Source organism: Hemitrygon akajei, chromosome 7, assembly GCF_048418815.1.
Source record: "Hemitrygon akajei chromosome 7, sHemAka1.3, whole genome shotgun sequence".
Taxonomy (NCBI): domain Eukaryota; kingdom Metazoa; phylum Chordata; class Chondrichthyes; order Myliobatiformes; family Dasyatidae; genus Hemitrygon; species Hemitrygon akajei.
Window position 1 is genome coordinate 52,427,985 of NC_133130.1, and position 25,038 is coordinate 52,453,022.

The following is a 25,038-nucleotide window of genomic DNA, read 5'->3' on the forward strand; positions in this document are numbered from 1 at the left end:
CTAATTTGTTTTTCGCTCTTTCCCATTTCTGTTTTTATTTGAGTGTTGAATAATGATTCGGTGCAGGAGCTAATGATGACTTTTAGTTGGAAGACTGAAGTTGAGATGATATTATTCTGGACTGGAGGTGATGGAGAGAAATTAACTCCACTTGAATGGAAAGCTTGTTAGTGATGAAGTGTAGCATTGAATGAGAAAGAATGGAAAAGATGTTGTGACATTTTTGTGGTTTCACATAAGTCATAGTAAGACTAAGGGGAAAACAGACTCCTGGAGAATCTTAGCAGTTTGAACAGCATTTGTGGGTTGAAAGGAATTCTAAATATTTTGGTTCAAGATCTGATAGCAGGCTCTGCATTACTCTTCACTGCATCTGGTCTTCCAGTCATTTTCTCCCCAATTATTACCTTTTGCTTCCTTCTACTGTGCCAATTTTGGATCTAATTTCCCGAGTGATGTTAGCTACAGCCTTAAGAAGTTCGCCTGTATTCAGCTGACATGTACTAATATCTATGTCAGTATGCTGTTTACTGACTACAGCTCAGTGTTTAACTCCATCATTCCTACATTTCTGATTGAAAAGCTTCAAAACTTGGACCTCTGTACCTCCCTGTGCAACTGGATCCTTAACTTCCTCTCTGGGAGACCACAATCTGTGCAGATCAGAGATAATATCTCCACATCACTGACACCTCAAGGATGTGTGCTTAGCCCACTGCTCTCCTCTCTCAACACCCATGACTGCGTGGCTAGGCAGAGCTCAAGTGCCATTTATATATTTGCTGATGACACAACAATTGTTGGCAGAATTTCAGATGGTGACTTGAGGGCGTACAAGAGTGACATACATTAGCTAGTTGAGTGGCGTCACTGCAACACCTTGCACTCAATGTCAGTAAGACCAAAGCACTGATTGTGGACTTCAGATTGGGTAAGACAAGGGAACACACACCAGTCCTCATAGAGGGGTCAGAAGTGGAGAGAGTGAGCAGTTTCAAGTTCCAACATCTCTGAGGAATTTTCCTGGGCCCAACGTATTGATACAGCTACAAAGAAGGCAGCAAAGCGGTTATATTTCATTAAGAGTTTGAGCAGATTTGGTATGTCACCAAAGGCACTTGTAAATTTCTACAGATGTATCATGGAGAGCATTCTAACTGGTTCTAACTGGTTGCATCATCATCTGATATGGGTGGGGATGCAAGGTACTGCACAAGATTGAAATAAGCCGCAGAGTTATAAGCTTAGCTCCATAGTGGGCATTAACCTCCATAGTATCCAGGACATCTTCAAGGACTGATGCCTCAAAAAGGCAGCATCCATCATTAAATACCCCCATCACCCAGGACATATCTTCTTCTCATTGCTACCATCAGTCAATGATTCTAGAACAGCTTCTTTCCCTCTGCCATCTGATTTCTGAATGGATGTTGAACCAATTAACACTACCTCACTACTTGTTTTTATTTTTAATTTTGCACTCACTGTAACTCCCAATTTTTTGCTCTTTTATTATGTATTACAATGTACTGCTGCCACAAAGCAGCATATTTCACAGCATATGCCAGTGATACTAAACCTGATTCTGATTCTCCTTACAAAAATTAGGCTGATTTGCTTATAACTGCTTGATCTTATTCTTTCCTCTGTTTGAAGCACATTTCCGTATTAGCATTCTTCAACCCCTAAAGTGTCCAGTTTGTTCCCAAAAAAGAATTTAAAAATAGTCAACAGAACCTCCACTATTTCCTCATTCATCTTACTTAACATGTGGAACTTACTTCACCTAAACCAAACGACATGTCTATTTTTGAACATATTAGGTCACTTAATATTTCCCCTCTATGCTTATCATATTAAATGATCTAATTCAATTTTTATTAACATTAATGTCAGTATACTCTGATTTGAGAAAAAGGGAGAACATAAACTGAATCATGCACCCTGTTCAGATTACAGAGGAGGAATTGTTTGCTACCCTGAGATAAATCAAGCTGGATAAATCCCCAGGGCCTGACAAAGTGTTCCCTCAGACCCTATGAGAGGCAAGTGCAGAAATTGTCAGTGCCCTGGCAGAGATATTTAAAATATCTTAAGCGACAGGAGAGGTACCAGTGGACTGGAGGATAGCTAATGTTGTTCCACTGTTTAAAAAAGGCTCTAAAGATAAACCAGGAAATTATAGGCCAGTGAGTCTGACATCAGGTGTGGAAAAGTTATTGGAAGGTATTCTAAGGGATTGGATACCTAACTAGTTGGATAGACATGGACTGATAAAGGATAGTCAGCATGGATTTGTGTGTGGTAGATCATGTCTAACCAAACTTAGAGAGTTTTTCGAGGAAGTTACCAGGAAAGTGGATGAAGGCAAGGTAGTGGATGTTGCCTACGTGGACTTTAGTGAGGCATTTGACAAGGTCCTGCTTGGGAAGTTGGTGAAGAAGATTCAGTGGCTCGACATTCAGGATGAGGTAGTAATTTGGGTTAGACATTGGCTTTGTGGGAGAAGCCCAAGAGTGGTGGTAGAGGAGTGCCTCTCTAGCTGGAGGCCTGTGTCTAGTGGTGCGCTGCAGGGATCAGTGCTGGGTCCTTTGTTGTTTGTCATCTATAATCAATGATCTGGTTGATAATGTGGTTAGCTGGATCAGCAGATTTGCAAATGACATCAAGTTAGGAAATCATGTCTTGCAGAGGGATCTGCATCATCTGGAAAACTGGGCTGAAAAATGGCAGATGGAACTTAATGCAGATAAGTGTGGTGTTGCCTTCTGGTAGGACTACGAGGGTAGGTCTTACACAGTGAACGGTAGGGCACTGAGGAGTGTGATAGAACAAAGGGATCTGGGAATATAGGTCCATAATTCATTGAAAGTGGTGTCACAGTTAGATAGGATCAGAAAGAAAGCTCTTGGCACATTGGTCTTCATAAATCAATGTACTGAGTACAGGAGATGGGATAAAAACACAAAATGCTGGCAGAACTCAGCAGGCCAGACAGCATCTATGGGGGGAGGTAGTGACTCCTGATGAGGGGTTTCGGCCCGAAACGTCGTCACTACCTTCTCCCATAGATGCTTTCTGGCCTGCTGAGTTCTGCCAACATTTTGTGTTTTCATTTATTTCCAGCATCTGCAGATTCACTCGTGTTACAGGAGATGGGATGTTCTGTTGAAGTTGTATAAGACATCGATGAGGTCTAATTTGGAGTATTGTGTGTAGTTTTGGTCATTTACCTACAGGAAAGATGAATATACAGTTGAAAGAGTGCAGAAAGAGTGAGAATTTACAAGGATGTTGCTGGGTCTCAAGGACCTGGTTTATTAGGAAAGATTGAATAGGTTAGGACTGTATTCTTTAGAATGTAGAAGATTGAGAGGAGATTTGACAGAGGTATACAAATTATGAGGGGTATAGATAGGATAAATGCAGGCAGGCTTTTTCCACAGAGTTTGGGTGGGACTACAACCAGAGGTTATAGGTTAAGGGAGAAAGGTGAGATGTTTAAGGAGAACACAGGGGGAAACTTCTTCACTCAGAGTCATGAGAGTGTGGAATGAGCTGCTGGCACAAGTGGTGTATGCAAGCTCAATTTCAATGTTTGAGAAGTTTGGATAGGTACATGGATAGTAGGGATATGGAGGGCTGTGGGCCTGATGCAGGTCGATGGGTGTAGGCAGCTTAAATGGTTTCGGCATGGACTAGATGGGCTGAAGGGATTATTGCTATGCTGTACTTCTCAATTGCTCTAAAGTTGTACACAGTGTATTCATTATGAACCATATTTATGTCTTTTATACCTATATGCAGATTACTTTTTTGGTATCTAGTACATCCTATCTTGCCTTCATAAACCCTTTTCACGTTACATATTTTCCTAGATTTTTCCCACAAATAGCATTTTGTGCAGTCCCTTTACCTTCCTATTTCTTTCTTAAATTCACCCAGCACTCTCTTTATGCTATAAATTCCTCTTTTTATTTACTTCATTATACTTTATCTGCTGCTCAATAACTGGACAATCTAGATTTGTAAATTCCATTCTTTTTCTTAGTTTGAATGTATGTGTACTGAACTTTACCATCTCTTACTTCAACATGTCCTTACGTCTTTGTAATGAGAGAGTTAAGAAAAAAAATGTTCAGTTTAATAAAATCACAGCAAAAAGATTTAAATATTTCTCCAGAAACAATGAGAAAATATAAAATGTACCTCAATTCTCCAGCTCAGCAATCGATGTCAATCATTCAGAATACACAGCGCTTGTGCCACTCTCTGATTTCTTGCAAGGAATCCACAGCATTTCTTAAAAGACACTGTTCATGATTATACAAAAAAGTAGGCTTCAATCAATGTAGTGTCAAATTTTCCATCTCACAGAATGAGTGTTCACTTCTTTAATATAATCCGTCTCTGCTCCCATTATAAATCCTCTTTCCTGCTTTTGCTACCTCTAAGCTTAATTATTCCCTTTCCTTTTGGCCTGTGTCTCATCTTTCATGCTGCCTAAAATTAAAGTCAACCCAAACTCCCCAGCATATCCTAACTTACTGGTATTCTACCCACCTATTAGTGCAGTCCCTGATTACCTAGAATAACTACCTGTCCCCATTTGTTTGATTTTGTATTCTTGTCTTCCCATTGCTTCTGACTTACTTCTTCCTGATCTGATTTCCCACACCATCCAATCTCCACCCACCACTCTCAGCCTTACATCTGAGAATGTTTGTATTACTCCAAAGATGATCGTTTATTTTGCCCACAATTTCCAGTTCTTCCTCCTTTGTACTCTCTTGCTTGGGGTCACTGAAGCTCAGTGAATTATCCTGGTTGAAACCACACAACTCAGCACAGACTTCACATCAAAACTGGAACCTTCCTATTCTATTTGGTTTTAGCAGAAAACGATGCAATGCAGTTATCCATTGGGCTTTTAGAATTGCTGCACTGAAACCAGTTCCACACTTATTATAGTCTGGATATGGACTGCTAAACGTAGTTTACCACTGACAATCAATTGTTAACAGTCAATTTGGAAACCTTCAGTGAAGTCTACAATTTAATTTAAAATGAGAACTCAGCTTTGTTAAGTGACATTACACTTGATATAAAGGGCATTTTATTTGTTATACAGAGATGTTGATGCACATTTACACTTAATTGTCCTGTGAATGTGAGCATGCATTGTTTCTGGTCATGGTTTGACTATGACTCTGTTGGTTAGGGATTTAATTAATGAAGAAGGAACAGTAATATATGTTCAAGTCAAAATAGTGTTCTTGTGATATTGGTTTTCTTAACCTGTATGTAGACGATGACGTTGAAATAACTTTATTGATACATCCCATAGACCTTAAATACCTAGGCCAGACTGTGATGGGTCAAGTAGGTAAGTCAGAGAGCAATAGCGTCATACAGCATGGGAAATTGCAGTTCAGACCAACCAGTCATCTGCCCAATATTCCTATCTAAGCTGGACCCACTTGCCTGTGTTTGGCCCATATCCCTCTAAACCTTTCCTGTCCATGTACCCATCCGAGTCCATTTTTAAAGGTTATTAATGCACCAGCCTCAACTACTTCTTCTGGTAGCTCATTCCATATACTGACCAACCTCTCTCACCCCAAGCTTATGTCCTCTAGTTCTTGATTCTCCATGGTACGAAAATGAAAGTGCATGTTCATCCTATCTATGACTCTCAATTTTATACCCTCCATAGGCTCACATCTCCCTCTTTTACACTCTGGTGAAAACAGTCCATAGCTATTCAACCACCCTCCATAACTCAGTCCTACAAGTCCCAGCAATCTCTTAAGTCTCCTCTGCATTTTTTCTGACTTAATGGCAACTTTCTTACAGCATGGTTAATAAAACAGAACAAATATTCCCAAAGGTGGCCTTATTGTCTTGTACAGCTGCAACATTTTATCCCAACTTCTACAGTCAATGTCCCAACTGAAGACCAGCATGCTAAAAGCCTTCTTCACCACCCTGTTGATGGGAAGCATCGCTTTCAGAAAACTAGGTAATTGTACTCCTAAATCCCTTTGCTGTACAATACTCCCAAGGCCCTGTTATTCTCTGTGAATATCTTGTACTCATTTGTCCTCCCAAAATGCAACCCCTTACACTTACATGCATTAAGCTCCATTTGTCATTCAGAATCAGGCTCAGGTTTAATATTACTGGCATATATCATGAAATTTGTTTTGCACCAGGAGTACAGTGCAATACATAATAATGAAAACCATAAATTACAATAAGAAGTATATGTAAGAAAAGAAAATATGATTAAATAAGTAGTGCAAAAATAGAGGAAAAAATAGTGAGGTACTGATCATGGGATCAATGGCCATTCAGAAATGGAGGAGGGGAAGAAGCAGATTCTAAAATGTGGAGTGGAGTCTTCAGGCCCCTGTACCTCCTCCTTGATGGTAGCAATGAGAAGAAGGCCTGTCCTAGGTGATGGGGGTGCTTAATAATGGATGCCACCTTTTTGAGGAATTGCCTTTTGAAGGTGTCCTGGATGCAGGGGAGATTAATGCCCATGATAGAGCTGCCTGAGCTTACAACTTTCTACAGCTTTTTCCGATCCTGTATAGTAGCCTCTCCATACCAGATGGTGATGCGACCAGTTAGAATGCTCTCCATAGTACATCTGTAGAAATTTGCAGGTGTTGTTGGGTGACTCACCTATTCTTCTCAAACTCCTAACAAAATATAGCTGATGTTAAATATAGCCTTCTTTGTAATTGCATCAATATGTAAGACTCAGGATAGATTCTGAGAGATGTTGGCACCCAGGAAGTTGAAATTGCTTACTCTTTCTACTACTGATCCCTCAATGAGGATGATGTGTGTTTCCTCGACTTTCCTTTCTGAAGTCAACAATCAATTCCTTGGTCTTACTGAGACTAACTGCGAGGTTGTTGCTGATCAACCAGCTCCTGTACACATCCTCATCACCATCTGAAATTCTGCCAGCAATGGTTAAGTTGTTGACAGATTTATGGATGCCGTTTGAGCTATGCCTAGCCTCACAATTTTGAGTGTAGAGAGAGTGGAGCAGTGGGCTAAGTGCGTCATGAGGTTGATTGTCAGTGAGAAGGAGATGTTTTATCAGATACGCACAGACTGGTCTCCTGGTGTGGAGGGAGGTACAGAGGCCCATGTTTTGGAGCTTGTTGATTAGAACTGAGGGTATGGTGGTGCTGAATGCTGAGCTGTAATCAATAAATAGCAGGCTTACATAGGCAAACACGAGGAAGTCTACAGATGCTGGAAATTCAAGCAACACACACAAAATGCTGGTGGAACGCAGCAGGCCAGGCAACATTTATAGGGAGAAACGCTGTCGACGTTTCAGGCCGAGACCCTTCGTCAGGACTAACTGAAAGGAAAGATGGTAAGAGCTTCTCCCTATAGATGCTGCCTGGCCTGCTGCGTTCCACCAGCATTTTGTGTGTGAGGCTTACATAGGTATATATTGCTATTGCTCAGCTGATCTAAGGCTGAGTGGAGAGCCAAGGGGATTGCACCTGCTGTAGACCTATTGTGGTGATTGGAAAATTACAGCAGGTCCAAGGTCCTTGCTTAGGCAGGAGTTGATTCTGGCCGTGACCAACCACTCAAAGCACTTCATCACAGTAGATGTGAATGCAGCTGGTCAGTAGACATTGAGGCAGCTCACCCTGCTCCTCTTGGGCACTAATATGATTGTCACTCTTTTGAATCTCTGACTGCAGCAGTGAGAGATTGATGATGTCTTTGAACACGCCCACGGTTGGTTAGAACAGGTTTTCAGAGCCCCAGCAGGTCCACCATCAGGCCCTGGTGCCTTGTGAGTTTCTCCCTCTTGAGAGATACTCTGACATTTATCTCTGAGACAGAGATCAAAGGGTCACCAGATACTGCAGGGATTCGCACAGGTGTAGTTTTATTCTCCCTTTCAAAGCGTGCATGAAAGGTGTTGAGTTCAACCGGGAGTAATGCATCATGGCCATTCATGATGTTAGGTTTTGCTTTGTAGGAAGTAATGGCCTGGGTGTCATGCCAGAACTGACGTGCATCTGATTCCATTCTTAACCTTGATTGGAATTGCTTTTTTTTGCCCTTAAAATGGTCTTCTAAAGATTGTACCTGAACTTTTTGTATATTTCTGGATCATTATCCTTTAATGCCACAGATCTGGCCCACAGCAGACCATGAATCTCTTCATTTCTTGACTCACTTACCTTTACTGATCAAGATCCCTCAGTAAATCCAAAAGACCATCATCAATGTCAATAACACCACCTATTTTGGTGCCATTTGCAAATTTACTATCCATGCCTTCTACATTCTCTTCAAAATTATCAATATAATTCTCAAAATAGTAATTTAGCACTAGCCCCTGGAGAACACCACCAGTCATGGGCCTCTAATTCAAAAGGCAACCCTTGACCATCATCCTGTTCATTCTATCATTAAGGCAATTGTGTATCCAATAAGCTATCTCTCCCTGGACCTCTACTTTGCATACCTCCTGTGGTTCCACAAAAAGATATCTACTTTGGTCTATTTTCTCTGTGCTTACCCTTTTTCCCTTCAGAAACTCATATATACTTTGGATTCTCCTTAATCTTCTTTGATTATTTCCACCTTATGTCTGAGTTCCATTTATTAAGCTTCACTGGATGCTTATTCAGTATTTTCATCTCAGACTCCTGTGTGATGGTCACCTTAATCAGAAATTCATCTCCCCTCCTCTAAATCCTCCATCTCTATACCACAGATAGCAAAGGTAAACGGAATCATTTAGCTGCCAGACCTGTCCCCACCTTAGCCATGTTTTGTTATGGCAATGATATCCCAGCCCAATGTAGTATGAGTTCATCCACCCTACTTGTCAGACCTCTAGTTTGAAATAAATGCAACTTAATCCAATAGTCGGTCCTTGTTCCCTGCCATACTACCGCCTACCTTGTCTACTGACCTAATTGACATTGAATTTTGAATCACCTTTCAATCTTCCATCTTCCTCATTCTTTAGATCCCACCCTCTGCCAATCTACTTTGAATCCTTTCTAGTAAGCCTTGAGTCTAATAAGATCAGTCTCATGTATTGCCATGCTCTAAAGTTTGGTTTACTAGGTGAGTACTAAGTGTTCCATCAATCTCTCTGTTGATGAAAAGTTACCAAGAGGACAGGAAGTAAAAATCAGTCTCAGTGTACCCAGCAGCTCTCTTGTTGTACTCACAATGTTTATATAAAAACTGAAAATACTGGGCTTAACAATGGCCTCCCACAGCTAGCTTAGCTACACATCCTTTCACTCTGCATCCTGTAAGGCGTCTATCTACCATTCCAGCTACTCTGTCTAACATTGCCACCTTTCATTCTATGATTCTGGTAAATTTATTTTTTCCTCCATCACTGGTTGTCTATTCCATTTCCTGCTTTCACCCCTTCCTCTGCTAAAAGTGTGATTGAGTTATCTTGTCCCATTCCCCTGCTGATTAACTGGATCAATGCCATCATCTCCACCATCAACCATACCTTTCCTGCCTCTTCTTTTACAATACTCCACCAGGCATCTTTCTTACACTGGCCCAATGGTCACTCCTTAATTATACTTACACACCCTTGTCTTCCTATGATGGCCTGCAGTGCAAGCACAGAAGTTGCTCTCTTCTCTACCATCGTGGTGTCTCTGAAATTTTACAATTTTAGTAAAAATTGTCACTGTTGATAATTGGAGGTAGGTCATTATGGATCCAAAAATGAGGATAGATTTCTTCAGTGAGATGGTGGTGAGTCTTTGGAATTCTCTATTCCAGAGGGTTCTGGAGGTCAAGTCATTGATTTCATTCAAAAAAGTGGTCAATATATTTTTTTCTAAACTTGGAGGGATAAGGCAGGAAAATAAGTTTGAGATGGAAGAACAGCCAACATATTGTTGAATATTTTAAAGAGCTCCTATTTATTACATTCATATATAAGTTAGGTCTCAGCTACAAGTGAGAGAACAAATCCAACTAAGAGGTTGCTTTACAAACTCTTTCACTAATTCTCCATGTACAACCTTGAAGTTTCAGTAGTTTATCACTTTTTTCTCTGATCTGTTCTCACACTATACTTTCTGTTTTTCACCTGATGTATTGCCTCAATGAAGTCAGAGCAGGTCACGGTATAGTATCTAAATTGTTGATTAGACACACCTCCTATACCTAATCAAGTGGCCATTGAGTATATGTTTGTGGTCTTCTGCTGCCATAGCTTATCCTCCTTAAGATGTATAATGTTATGCATCCACAGTTGTAACACATTGTTATTTGAATTACTGTCACCTTCCTGTCAGTTTGAACCAGTCTGGCCATTCTCCTCTGACTTCTGTCATTAGCAAGGCATTTTCACCCAATGAAATGACATTTTTCAGTGGATATTTTTTGCTTATTGCACCTTTCTCTGTAAACTCTACAGACTGCTGTGCATGAAAATCCCAGGGGATCAGCAGTTTCTGAGATATTCAGATCACTTCGTCTGGCACCAACAATCATTGCATGGTCAAGGTCATTTGGTCTGAACATCAACTGAACCATTTGACCATGTCTGTATGTTTTTATGTATTGAGTTGCTGCCACATGATTGGGTGATTAGATATTTGCATTAACGAATTGGTGTACAAGTATCCTAATAAAATGGCCACTGAGTGTAGATTGTCAGGTACAACACTGACACATTTTCAGATAATAGTTTATTTAAACCAGTTTAAAAGTTCCTTTGGCTCATCTTTTGTCCCATTATCTACCTATCTATCAGACTTATTGTGGTAATACACACAAAATGCAGGAGGAACTCGGAAGGCCAGGAAAAAATTACGGAAAAGAGTAAACAGTTGGCGTTTAGGGCTGAGGTCCTTCATTGGGACTGATTACTTATAGTGGATTTCTGTGCCCCAGAAGATTGGCTTAAGATAGGAGAAAGTGAGGCTTATTATATTCTAGGGCCCGGAAGCCATACAGAAACACTTTGCAAAGACAATTGAAGGAAATAGCTATGGCTGTCAGTGTCATGGATTAAACTGAGAGAGTTCACAACTGCATTTGTTTTAAATATTACTGATTACATAATTCAAGATGATATCTCAACAATTGCACCTCTAGTTAAAACACAATTCAATCCACCATATGCACAATACATTGATACTCCTACAAAATCCTACCTTGGCGCCTCACCGTGACGTAGGAGTGACACTGGCCGAACATCAGCGAGTATGGCGGAGATTCGTTCTCTGGCAGGACTAACCTAGCCGTGAAGGTGATGTTCCATCAGTGTACTACCGGACTAGATCTAGTAGTGGGATCGTGGCTAGCTAAGTCAAGGAGGTAAGCATGCCTTTGCTACTTTGTAGGTTATGCCTCTTCAGGCAAAGGCTGCACCCAACGAGGACGCCGGCAGCAGGGCGTCTGGTGGTGTCTGTGGCAGATAAATCCAAAAGGGTCAATGGTTCAGCCACCTTGGTGGCATGCGGAGGAACCAGAGTGTTGGTCAACGGATGGCATCACTAGACTAGTTAGTTGTCACTGCGGGGCAGCTTCCTTATCTGCTAAGTCTGTTACACTCCTGTGTACCACTTAGCATCAGACTTGGAAGCCCAGAGAGACTGTATGGTGGGGGCACGGCACCATCTGTCTTATTACTGTGCAAGGCGTGTTGGAGTAGAGTTTCTGGGCCCATAAACGTGCCTGCAGAGACTAAACTCTCAGCACAGTCAACATTGAAATCGATGGACAGCCGAAGAAGAAGAAGAGACATTGACATCAGCAATATATAGCAGTAAGAAAATAGCTATCAGTGTCTAATAATGACATGCTTTACTTCATCCTCATACCATTAACAAATACTTCACAAACATTTCACAAATTCTAAGCACCATTGGCTATTCACTGATGAAGCATCTAAAAGTAGACAGGCATCAGACACTACTGAGAAATTTCTACCATGATGCCCCAGTCTGGAAAGATTGACTTCCATTAACCATAGTCATCTTAATTTTTATGAGGTAAGACACTAAACAAGAGAGGATTTTATCCTTGAAGCCCATTGACAAATTTTACCAGTGTTACCTTGATGCTACACGTGGTCAAAGACAGTCACTTTCATCTTTATGACGTGCAACACTCATTAACATACTTCACTCTCTTTTTCAAGACTTACTTTAGAAATAGAAACAGAAGTAGTCTATTGTATTCCTGTCCTTTTTCATCATTTGTTAAAATTATGGCTGGCCTTTCACCTCAGTGCACTTTTCTTGAACTACTGTTAGATCATTTGGTTACCTTGATATCTGAAAGTCTATTGACCTCTGTTTAATATAGTAAGCAACTGAGCTCCCCTATAGACCTCTTGAATATTGAATTCCAAACATTTTACAATCACTGAGAGAAGAAATTTTTCTAAGCTCTCTCCTGAATAGCTATCTCCTTACCATGAGTCTTTGACTCTTGATTCTAAGTACCACAGCTCAGAGAAACAGCAACCCTATATCCATTCTGTCAAACCCCTTCAGATTCACCTCTCATTCTTTCAGACATTACACACTTGCCCTGCTTAATCTCTCTTCATATTGCAATGGTGTGGGGTTTGACAACTCACAAGATTCTAAACTCAATAAAGGTCTTAAGCCATATCAGATATAAATAGCCTCAAATACTCTCACTAAAGGGCTGTAACTACCCAATCTTCAAAGACTAGTTTACTTCCCTGTTCATTTTCTGCAGTGAGTTCTAGATGCCCATACCCAACATTCAAATGGAAGGTCCCTCCTCCCTTCCAAGGCGAAGATACTTCCAGCTGACAAAGTAGTTTAGAGCACAGTTCATTTATTTACAGTGATAATCTACACATTCTTAAAACATATTTAAAAATTTCAGAGAATTTTTTTATCTTAAATGCTTATTTTGCAATAACAAATGTTATTTTCTTAAATTCCAAAGATTTCCAAAACACAGATGCAACTCCTATAAAATAATGAGATTTATCATGATGTGGATGAACATATCATGTGTTGCAGAATCTGAAGCTAGAGGAACAGAATCTATTCGCACTGTTTTCCAAAAATTCTTCTTCATGTTTTTCAACCACTCCGAATAATCCTGAACTGCTTTCAACATCTATTGAAAATGCTGGTGGAATGCAGCAGGCCAGGCAGCATCTATAGGAAGAAGTACAGTCAACATTTTGGGCTGAAACCCTTTGACAAGACTAACTGAAAGAAGAGATAGTAAGATGATTTGAAAGTGGGAGGGGGAAATCCAAAATGATAGCAGACAGGAGGGGGAGGGATGAAGGTAAGAGCTGGAAAGTTGATTGGCAAAAAGGAAACAGAGCTGGAGAAGGGAAAGGATCATGGGATGGGAGGCCTAGGGAGAATGAAAGGGGGAAGGGAGCACCAGAGGGAGATGGAGAGCAGGCAAGGAGTGATTGTGAGAGGGTCAGAGAGAGAAAAAAGAGAGAGAAAGGAAATACGAATCAATCAATAAATAAATAAATAGATAGATAGATAGATAGATAGATAGATAAATATAGATAAATTGATAAATAAATGAGGGATGGGGTAAGAAGGAGAGGAGGGGCATTAACAGAAGTTAGAGAAATCAATGTTCATGCCATCAGGTTGGAGGCTACCCAGACAGAATATAAGGTGTTGTTCCTCCAACCTGAGTGTGGTTTCATCTTGACAGTAGAGGAGACCATGAATTGTCATATTAGAATGGGAATGGGGCGTGGAATTAAAATGTGTGCCGCTGGGAGATCTTGCTTTCTCTGGCGGACAGAGCGTAGGTATTTGGTGAAATGGTATTTGGTGAAATGGTCTCCCAGTTTGCGTCCGGTCTCACCAATATATAAAAGGCCACACCGAGAGCACCGGACGCAGTATACCACACCAGCCAACTCACAGGTGAAGTGTCGCCTCACCTGGAAGGACTGTCTGGGGCCCCGACCACCCCACCAACCTCCAGGTCCAACATATAACTCTCTGTAACTTCCGCCACCTCCAACGGGATCCCACTACAAAGCACATCTTCCCCCCACCCCTTTCTGTTTTCCACAGGGATTGCTTCCTACGTGACTCCCTTGTCCATTCATCCCCCCTTCCATCCCTTCTCACCAATCTCCCTCCTGTCACTTACCCTTGTAAGCAGAACAAGTGCTACACCTGCCCTTACACTTCCTCCTCACCACCATTCAGGGCCCCAGACAATCCTTCCAGGTGAGGCGACACTTCACCTGTGAGTCGGCTGGTGTGATATACTGCATCCGGTGCTCCTGGTGTGGCCTTTTATATATTGGTGAGACCCGATGCAGACTGGGTGACATCTTCACTGAACACCTACACTCTGTCTGCCAGAGAAAGCAGGATCTTCCAGTGGCCACGCATTTTAATTCCATGTCCCATTCCCATTCAGATATGTCTATCCATGGTCTCCTCTACTGTCAAGGTGAGGTCACACTCAGGTTGGAGGAACAACACCTTATATTCTGTCTGGGTAGCCTCCAACCTGATGGCATGAACATTGACTTCTCTAACTTCCGTTAATGCTCCTCCTCCCCTTCTTACCCCATCCCTTATTTATTTATTTATTTATTTATCTATCTATCTATCTTCCCTTTTTTCTCTCTCTCTCTGTCCCTCTCACAATAACTCTATGCCTGCTCTCCATCTTCCTCTGGTGCTCCCCTCTCCCCCTTTCTTTCTCCCCATGTCTCCTATCCCATGATCCTCTCCCTTCACCAGCTCTGTATCCCTTATGCCAATCAACTTTCCAGCTCTTAGCTTCATCCCTCCGCTTCCTGTCTTCTCCCATCATTTTGGATCTCCCCCTCCCCCTCCCACTTTCAAATCTCTTACTATCTCTTCTTTCAGTTAGTCCTGACGAAGGGTCTTGGCCCGAAACATCGACTGTACTTCTTCCTATAGATGCAGCCTGGCCTGCTGCGTTCCACCAGCATTTTGTGTGTGTTGCGTGAATTTCCAGCATCTGCAGATTTCCTCGTCTCTACATTTATTCCCTTTTTCTACCACTTGGGTGATTTCATACACATATGATATATTCTCAATGTCGTTTCAACACAAATGGTCCAAGAGCATTTTGGAGACATAGTTCTTCAGCTACCTACCTTTAATGCTGTAAAGCAGTGAAGCTAACTTCCTTGAGCACATAAAATCTGTAAACACATCACAGTTATTGAAATGCGAAAAAATATTGTCCCTCTGTTCTGCATGCCTCTATGAACTAAACAATTTACGAGTCAGCTTGTCTGTTTGAAACAACCTGGATTAAACAACCCATTGTCTTATACTGCATCTTGAACAGTAATAAAACAGGTGTAGTGAGCTGAACCTTACTTCTCCCAGACAGAATATTTGGGAGAAGCTTGTTTGCAAAGCTAATCTTTAAACAATACCTGCTTAAACCTCAAGGTGATTAGTGCTCCCCATTTACATTTCTAGAACTGAAGACTGACTTCCCTTTATGACTGGAAGTCAACTATTAGTTGGATGTTTACTTACGTCGCTTTGTGATCTTACAAGTGGCAGGCACTGTGTTTAGAATGCAAGATTAGCAAACAGCCAAGAAAGAGAAAGAGGCCTACTAGCCAAGAAATGACATCCATCACAATATAACAAATCTACAATCCCAAGAATAACGATTTGATAATAGATAGACTCAGATTTCCTGTAGCTGCAATATCTCCTTTTTGTACACAGTGTTTATAAAAGCCAGTATACTTGAGCTTCTGGACTGTAATCACTTCTAAGACTTTGAATGTAGTGGACTCAATGCTGTTGAAAGCTAGCGATACATTCTTTGGCCTAGATATGTAAAGCATTGTGCATGTGACTCATTATTGTGTTATCTGAGGGCTGTTTCACATTCCCTAAAACTGTTGTATTATTGAAAAGTGTGAATGGAAATTAATGTTGTGTGCAGCCCACTCTTAATCTGTGACAGAAATGATGAAACATCTGAGTATGTCGGGTTCAGTCTCCTTCCTTAGGGACTCCTGCAGTTACACATTAATTGGTCTTCGATAATCTCAGCCATTTTCCTTTGTGTCATGAATGACTTTTGCCATGGTCTCTTATTTTTTGAGCCATAATAACTTTAATTATACATCCATTATTCAATGACACAATCAGTTAAGTGCTGCAATGTTGTCAAGCCCAACTACAAACATCCACTTCTTGGACTTTATTGTGTTCATGTGCTTCAACCTTGCTCTGACTCTGCTTCACACACATAGCTCAGAAAAAGCAACAAAACGGACTTTTAACGTCATAAACCAGCGGGTTGTTGTGATGTCTCCCACTCGCTGTGAAAATGGGGAGACACCTCCCTCTCCTTTATTAGGGAGAGAGAGAACTTGTGGTTTGTCAAATGTTGGATGAAATGCAAAGCCTTTGGGGTAACTTTGGTCTGTGTCTTTGCTGTTGTTTAGCACATGCTTCGGCTCAGTAACCACAACGATGCACTTTTTTTGCTGGGGGGGAGGAGGGGTTGTTGCTTGCTGCCGCTTACATGCAGGAGGGGGAAGCTGGGGGTTACTCTGGGGTTCTCACGTTTAACTGTCATTCATTCTTTGGGGCACTTCTCTGTTTTTGTGGATGGTTGTGAAGAAAAAGCATTTTAGGATGTATATTGTATACATTCCTCTGACATTAAATTGGACCTTTGAACCTTTGAACCTGCACAGCTCAACCCTCATATCAGCCTTGCCTTCACTCGCCTCTTTATTGTTTGTGATGATCACCACAATTTTCCACAGAAAAAGTGTTACTAATAGAATATTTAGTCACATTTCTTGCTTTGAAAACCACCAGTAAGCAGTCACTTGGAATCAGAATCAGATTCAGGTTTATTATCACAGGCATGTGACATAAAATTTGTTAGCTTAGCAGCAGCAGTTCAATGCAATACGTAATATAGAAGAAAAATAATAATAATAAAAAATATATCAATTACACTATATGTATATTCTTTCTCAATCTTTTTATTATTGTTATTAATATCAACAAAATAAAATTAATACAAAGATAATGGGATTACAAACATACACATTTCGACTAAACATGAAAGACGACATAAGCAATGATTACAGTATAAATGAGTATTCCCAAATCATGAACTATACAATATACAAATAAACAAGGCAAACCTAGGTATATCATAGTATATATTAAAAAAAAATAAAAAAAATTATGCAAAAGAAAACTAATCTAATAATCTAATAACTAATAAAGAAAAAAAACAAAAAAGAAAAAAGAGAAAAAGAAAAAATGGAAAAAAAGGTCTGTTTATAATATCTCACAAAAATACAAAATCATCAGTGTCGTCAACTCCAATCCTCTCAACATATATAAAATCGAAACTGGAAAAACAAATAGGCTTGGAACAGGGTCATATTACATCATATGAAAATATTGAATAAATGGTCTCCATATCTTTTCAAATTTAATAGAAGTATCAAATACAACAGTTCTAATTTTTTCTAAATTTAGACATAACATAGTTTGAGAAAACCAATGAAATACGGTAGGAGGATTAATTTATTTCCAATTCAACAAAATAGATCTTCTAGCCATTAATGTAAGAAATGCAATCATTCGACAAGCGGAAGAGGATAAATGGAGTGAGTCCATCATTGGTAAACCAAAAATTGCAGTAATAGGATGTGGTTGTAAATCAATGTTCAATACCACAGAAATAATATCAAAAATATCTTTCCAATATTTTTTCAAAAGCAGACATGACCAGAACATATGAGTTAAAGACGCTATCTCAGAATGACATCTGTCACAAATAGGATTTATATAGGAATAAAAATGAGCCAATTTATCCTTGGACATATGAGCCCTACACTATATGTATATTGAATAGATTAAAAATTGTGCAAAAAAACAGAAATACTATATATTTTTAAAAAGTGAGATAGTGTCCAAGGGTTCAATGTCCATTTAGGAATCGGGTGGCAGAGGGGAAGAAGCTGTTCCTGAATTGCTGAGTGTGTGCCTTCAGGCTTCTGTACCTCCTACCTGATGGTAATAGTGAGAAAAGGGCATACCCTGGGTGCTGGAGGTCCTTAATGATAGATGCTGCCTTTCTGAGACACCACTCCTGGGTACTTTGTAGGCTACACCAAAGATGGAGCTGACTAAATTTACAACCCTCTGCAGCTTCTTTCAGTCCTGTGCAGTAGCCCCTTCATGCCAGACAGTGATGCAGCCTGTCAGAATGCTCTCCACGGTACATCTGTCGAAGTTTTTGACTGTATTTGTTGGCATACCAAATCTCTTCAAATCCTAATGAAGTCTTGCCTTCTTCATAACTGCATCGATATGTTGGAACCAGGTTAGATCCTCAGAGATCTCGACACCCAGGAACTTGAAACTGCTCACTCTCTCCACTTCTAATCCCTCTATGAGGATTGGTATGTGTTCCTTTGTTGTACCCTTCCTGAACTCCACAATTAGCTTTTTCATCTTACTGACATTGAATGATATGTTGTTGCTGTGGTGTCACTCCACTAGTTGGCATATCTCACTCCTGTACACCCTCTCGTCACCAGCTGAGATTCTACCAACAATGGTTGTATCATCAGCAAATTTATAGATGGTATTTCTGCAGCATCATCATGGGATCTCAAGGCAGGGAATTTGTAGAATGGACTCAATTGAATCAAATGAACCGGACTTCAAGTTTATGGACTCCAGGTTGTTCTGAATGCTGTTGCTTGCTTTTACTGTTAGGTTGATTTATTTTTTTTCTCTTGCTCTCTGAATATTGGGTGTTGGTCTTTCTTTTCTAAATTGGGTTTTTTGTATTGTGGCTGTCTGTATAATTTATCATTTTTTGAGGTTAGTGCATGTAGCAATTGATATATTAACATTAATTGACTTTAGCTACTAGCCTTCAGATTTTGGGTGTGATGGTGGGACGATCCAGGCATTTAGAAACTGTTACGTGTAATTCCAAGGAAACATTGTAAATGTGGATTTGTTTGAATTGTCCTGAATTTTTCTTTGATCGTTAGCACATAAAATGTTATTTAGTGCTGGGTCAAGCAGACCTCTTGCTCCTAAAGGGGTTCTCGGTCTCCCTCTTCTCCCTCTCTCTTTCTCTCTCTCACTCTTTTTCTGTCTCTCATGACTCTAAAGGCTGTCAGTGTATTTGTGATTTTTTTTGAATAAAGAGATTGCTTCATATCCGCCCGTACTTCCCAGTACTTCTCTCAGGTGAATCCAATCATGCAACACTTTGATAATAAATGTACTTTGAACTTTGATTGGTTTTGAACCTATCTAAATCAATTTCTTAGGGCAGTACAGTCAGAGTGCTAGACTTTCAGAGAAAGTATTTTTCTGTATGAATAACCACATCTCAGGTCTGTGTAGAGGTAAAAGTTCTTTGGCACTTTTCAAAGAATTTATGATATGCTAGAATAAATCACTCAAATGAACCAACCAAAGAAGATTAATGGTTCAAAACTTCTGAAGCTGGGTATCAGAAATAAAAGCAAAAGATACTAGAAATACTCAGCTGGTGAGGCAGTATCTGTGGAAAACGTTACAGGATTCACATTTCAGTTCAATGACCCTTCCTGGAAACTGAAAATGTTAATTCTGATTTTCTCTTTACAGATGCACCCCGACCTGTTGAAAGTTTCCAGCTGTTCTGAGATTATTGGGTCACATTTTTCTCATTTGATGTTGAGAGTACTTGGGAGAAGAGGTGAGGGGAGTGGTTATTTCTGTTCAAGTTGGCTTGGTTCAAAAAGACTTAATCTGCTGTGGCATCTCAAGAGACTGGAGGATGCTGGAATCTAGAGCAAAGAACCTTATGAATGAATTCAGTGGGCCAAGCAGCATCTATAGAGGCAGAGGGAAGTTTGGTATTTCCAGTCAAGACTTTGTAACAGGCCTGAGAGTGTAGAGGGAAGATAACCAATATAAAGAGATGTGAATGAGTGGTGAGATAAGGGCTGGTAGGTAATAGGTAGAATGACATGAGGTAGGAATGATGGGCAGATGAAGTCAGAGGAAGGGTGGAATTTTTAGACGGAGGCTGGGAGGTTACGAGTGGAACCAGATAAAGATGCGATGAAGGGCTGATGAGTGTGACGGCAAGGGAATAGGAATGATTTGTCCAAAAAAAATGAAACACAGATGAAGGTGTGTGGCTGACTTATTTCTTTTCATTTGTTTTGTACTTGGGGATGACCTGAGGATGAAATTGTGCCTCAAAATCTGGGCATGTGTATTCTTTCTTTGTCAGTGTCGATGTGGATATTGTTGTTTCATTTGTGCAATAGCAGATAGGAAGTAGTTTCTTGTGTTACATTAAAAGGTTAAGATTTTAAAATATACAGTATTAAGGAACTTTTTGGAAGAAAGGATTGTTTTTTTCAATAACTTATTCCGTCTTAGTCTGGTATGTGTGTGTTTTTTTCATTTGTCAAAGCACAAGAATATGATGAGGAAGCACATTGGTGGTGGAAAGGTGATGGCTCAGGTCTTAAAACTGTGTTCTGTTCACAAAATCATGGTGTTTTGCAACCGTAAGCTAAACTCTTTACAATACAAAACTGTTTTATTGACAAGTTATTCAAAATTAATTCATTTTGATTTTTTTGCAGTTAATCCTAACAGTCTCTCTAAAACAATATTTGCATTCAGTTGAACTGAATGCAAAATGTACTTTACCAGTGTATAAGTATTTTAATGAATAGTATTTTCCACCTACTATGGTAAATTTTTATTCTGGAGATCACAGAAATTCCTAATATTTCGCATACAATGCTGGCATTATTGTACCCCCAATGTAACTTCTGCAACAGAATTCTGAAAGGTAGTTTCCAAGTCCATAAGCAATCATTAGTATATTTCATTATAAGTTTGAACTTGAATTGAAACATTGAAACAGTGCAGAGAAGCTTTGCTCTGTGTGCGTATGTGCTTGTGTGTGTATATGTGTACCTGTGCATTTGGTCAAGATCAGTGTGTGAGTGTTCTTTCTCCCTATGTCTGTGTACATAGAAGAAAGCTATGTTCTGTCTCTCCCCCCATTTGTGTGGGTGTGAGAGAGAGAAAGAGTGCAAAGGAGGGCAGAGAAAATAATTGATAGAAACTACAGCTTCTACTGAATACAGCAAGTAATTTCTTCAGAAGGCTGTAGTGAGTGGAGGAAAGTTACATACGAGTTTTGTGTTTAAAATCATTTTCAGTCATCAACGTGGTCGATAGGCTTGAATGACAGCAGATAACCTAATCATTCCCATTCTACCTGGAAACAGAATTTCCACACTCTGCTCCTTTTAAGATTAATAAAATGATAGTTGGATTTTCCTAAGCCAGGTAATCAGTTATACCAGCACTGCCTTCAGTCCAGGCATGTCTATCCAGAAGCCTGGTGTTCTGACTTGGGCATATGGACAGAGCTAAGCCTTTAACTTGCTCGATGCCAGCAGACTAACCCAGAAGGTGTACAACTTCTTAGAGGTTAGCATGTTTGCACAAACTTAATGCCCATGCATTCCTACTCTATAGGCAGGTGAGTGCACTGGAGAGGGTGAGAAGAGATTCACCAGTAGACTGCCTGGGATGGAGCACTTCAGTTAGGGCGAGAGAATGGGTTGGCTGCATTTATTTGCCTTGGAGCAGAAGATGTTGATGGGGTCCTGATAGAGGTGTGCAAAATCATGAGGGGAGAAGATAGGGTTGATCAGAGGAAACTTCCTCCTAACAGAAGTGTCTAAAATTAAGAGGGCATAAGTTTAGGTTTAGAAGGAAATCTGAGGAAGAATATTTTTCACCCAGAGAGTTGTTGGAATCAATGTGATTTTCAATCTCACTGGTAAGAAAAGTCACAATTCATATTTATTCACAGAGCACCTGGATTTTACTGACCCTTATCCCCTCTGAAATTGTAATCTTTGCCCGCACTGCGGCCTCCTGTGAACTCAGATACAGCTTTGCATATGCCTGACTGTTGCTCGTGGAGGTCACGGTCAGATCTTGCCTTCCCAGCCTCAGGATCACTCACCTGCTGCTTATCTCTACCAGGTCTCTCAGAATGCCGCTCACTGTTGCATATGGAGGTCACCAAGAGGAGAGAACAATTTCAGCTGATGCAAATAAAGGATTTACTTGCATTTCATGTTTTTTTTTCCAAATGCAAACATTCATAAGTTTCATTCATGTTCTTGCAGGAGTCTGTTTGGCAACTTCCTTTCAATAGCACCTGACTATAACCTTGTCATATGCAACATCTATTCAGTGGATACCATGCTTTACCAGTTAGTCAGGTCCTGCAATCCCATCCTCTGTCAGCACCCGATCATCAATACACTGTCGTAAGTACGGGTATTTCCCTTTAAGAAATAGCTGCTGAGATTGCACCTGGGAGATTAATTGCCAACCTCTGAAGAGTTTGTAAGGGATCAAAAGGGAATTCTGCAATGTTGTTTTACACCAATGGCAACTGAAGATCAGAAATAACATTAGGGTAACTCACGACAATAGCATGGTCCACAAAATTGCTGCAATGCCTTTTAAAGATAGTAAAGCAATATCTAAGTCATGATATTACAAAGTGGCCATAACCAATGAAATTCTTGAATTGTAATCAATATTATAATGTAGAATATTGCTGCTATTACATAATTTGAGGCTTTGATTTACTCATTACAATGCTTCTAATTCAATCTGCCAGTTTTTCCTGGTACTCCTCAACAGCATAAAACCTGGTTTCTCTGTGTTTTTAATTGTTAATTTCATTGATTCAACAGGAGCAAATATTAGCTGAAGCTTCACCAATTAAAAACAGAACTTACCCGTCAAAGTAACTCTTGCATTTGAACTGTGCTTCTCACATTCCTCACATGCCTGATGTGTCTCAAGATTCAAGTTTCAAGTACATTTATTATCAAAGAATGTATAAATTATACAACCTTCAGATTTGCTTGCTCACAGGTATCCACAAAGCAAGAAAACTGGAGGAACCCAACTAAAAGAGAAAAAAATATATAAGAAAAATGGAAGAGCAACACTTGATGTGCAAAAGAAAGAAAAAAGAAATAAAAATCATGCAAACAATTGAAGCGAACAACAACATTCCAAACCAAAACTGAGTCCATAGATCCAAACCCTGGAGCAGGCCTGGAGTAGGCCCAAAGCCTCACTTATCAGTTCATCATATTAGCGGGCACAGGGCACGGTAGGTAGGGCAGTCTTCATAGCCTGAGTACCCTGGAGATGAAGATCGCGGGAGAATGAGTGAAATCAGTACATAGCCTTTAATTTACATTTGAAGTTTACATTTGAGATGCAAAGTCCAGAGGCAACTGGGTAGGCATTGCTCATTTTTGCAGTCTTGCACTCTGCTATGGCAGGTCAGGACGAGAGGACTGTGGGATTGGAAGGTGGAGTGGTAGGGGATATTAGGCTTGTCAGGTAACTGGTGGCTGCTGTCTCATATAAGCCTATAATATAGCCAGTTTTGGAGGGAAAATCACCAAGTCTAGTGCTGTTAATGGGAACGGGAGAAAAATATCAAGAGGAAACCAGGAACTGAATAATGGTAATTTGGTGACATGGGACAGTGGCAAATCAGTGAAGTGACCAATCAATGCCTGGGTCTCTGAGAACAGTGTGGCTTTCATGAAGATTGAAGAGAAGTGTGGAATGGCAAGAGTGGTAGTCTACTAATGAAAGCTGAGTATTGATTTACCTCATAGAACTTCAATTGTATATTGTGCTAGAAAGACCCAATTCTCTTGGTAATACCGAGTATGTATTTTTAGGCCAAATAGTCCAAATTCCTCTGCAGATCTCTAAAAGTGGTGCTGCACGGAGAATACTGTTATCCATTGTATTCCAGATCTAGAATCTGTGATAGGGTGCCTGGGCAGCTTACATCCAGAATGCCTATTGGATTTCCTGAATAATATAAAACATCCTGAAATGGTTGTTACTCCAGTCCATTCAAGGCAAGAAAAAGCATATAGTTGTGTCTCTAACTAATATTCTCATAGAATTGTTCTACATACTAAATCTCATCCTTAAACCTGTCTTTCTGCAGAAGATTCAGTGGTAGTCTTGAATTGCAATTTCCAACCACTGTGAAAGATTACCAGAGATGGAGTGAAGTCTGCAGAGAGATATAGATAGGTTAAGTGAGTGGGCAAGGTTCTGACAGATGGAATACAATGTTGGTAAATGTGAGATCATCCACTTTGGAAGGAAAAATGGAAGAGCAGATTATTATTTAAATGGTAAAAAATTGCAGCATGCTGCTGTGCAGGGAGACTTGGGAAAGCATGTGCATGAATCACAAAAGCTTGATATTTAGGAGCAGCAGTCTATTGAGAAGACAAGTTGGCCTTCATTGCTAGAGGGATTGAATTTAAGAGCAAGAAGGTTATGCTGTAAATGTACAGGGTACCGTTGAGGCTGCATCCTGAGTACTGCCTGCAGTTTTGGTCTCCTTACTTGAGGAAGGATATACTGGCTTTGGAGGTGGTGCAGAGGATGTTCACTTGGTTGCTTCCAGAGATGGTGGGGGGTGGGGGTGGGAAATGGTTAGACTAGGAGGAGAGATTGAGCTGCCTGGGACTGTACTCGCTGGAATTTAGAAGAATGAGAGGAATTCTTATAGAAACATATAAAATTATGAAAAGGATAGATAAAATAGAAGCAGGGAAGTTGTTTCCATAGATAGGTGAGACTAGAACTAGGGGACATAGCCTCAAGATTTGGGGGAGTAGATTTACGATGGAGATGATGAGGAACTGCTTTTCTCAGAGAGTGGTGAATCTGTGGAATTCTCTGCCCAATGAAGCAGTGAAGGCTACCTCAGTAAATATATTTAAGATAAGATTGGATAGATTTTTGGATAGTAGGGAAATTATGGGTTTTGGGAAAAGGCAGGTAAGTAGAGTTGAGTTTTATTGAATCATGCTCGATGGGCCAGATGGCCTACTGCTGTTCCTATTTCTTA

General features: G+C 40.2%; 1 long non-coding RNA gene across 6 annotated transcripts in view; it reads left to right on the top strand.

Annotated features, from left to right (window-relative positions):
* LOC140730444 (uncharacterized) overlaps positions 1-25,038 on the top strand; it is a 47,783-nt gene that overhangs the window by 10,917 nt on the left and 11,828 nt on the right. The window contains exon 4 of one of the 6 annotated variants that reach the window (XR_012099613.1): positions 22,250-22,393. The exons of the other annotated variants lie outside the window; for them this stretch is intronic. This is a non-coding gene — a long non-coding RNA (uncharacterized lncRNA). The remainder of the gene's footprint in view (positions 1-22,249; positions 22,394-25,038) is intronic. 6 annotated transcript variants of the gene reach the window in all.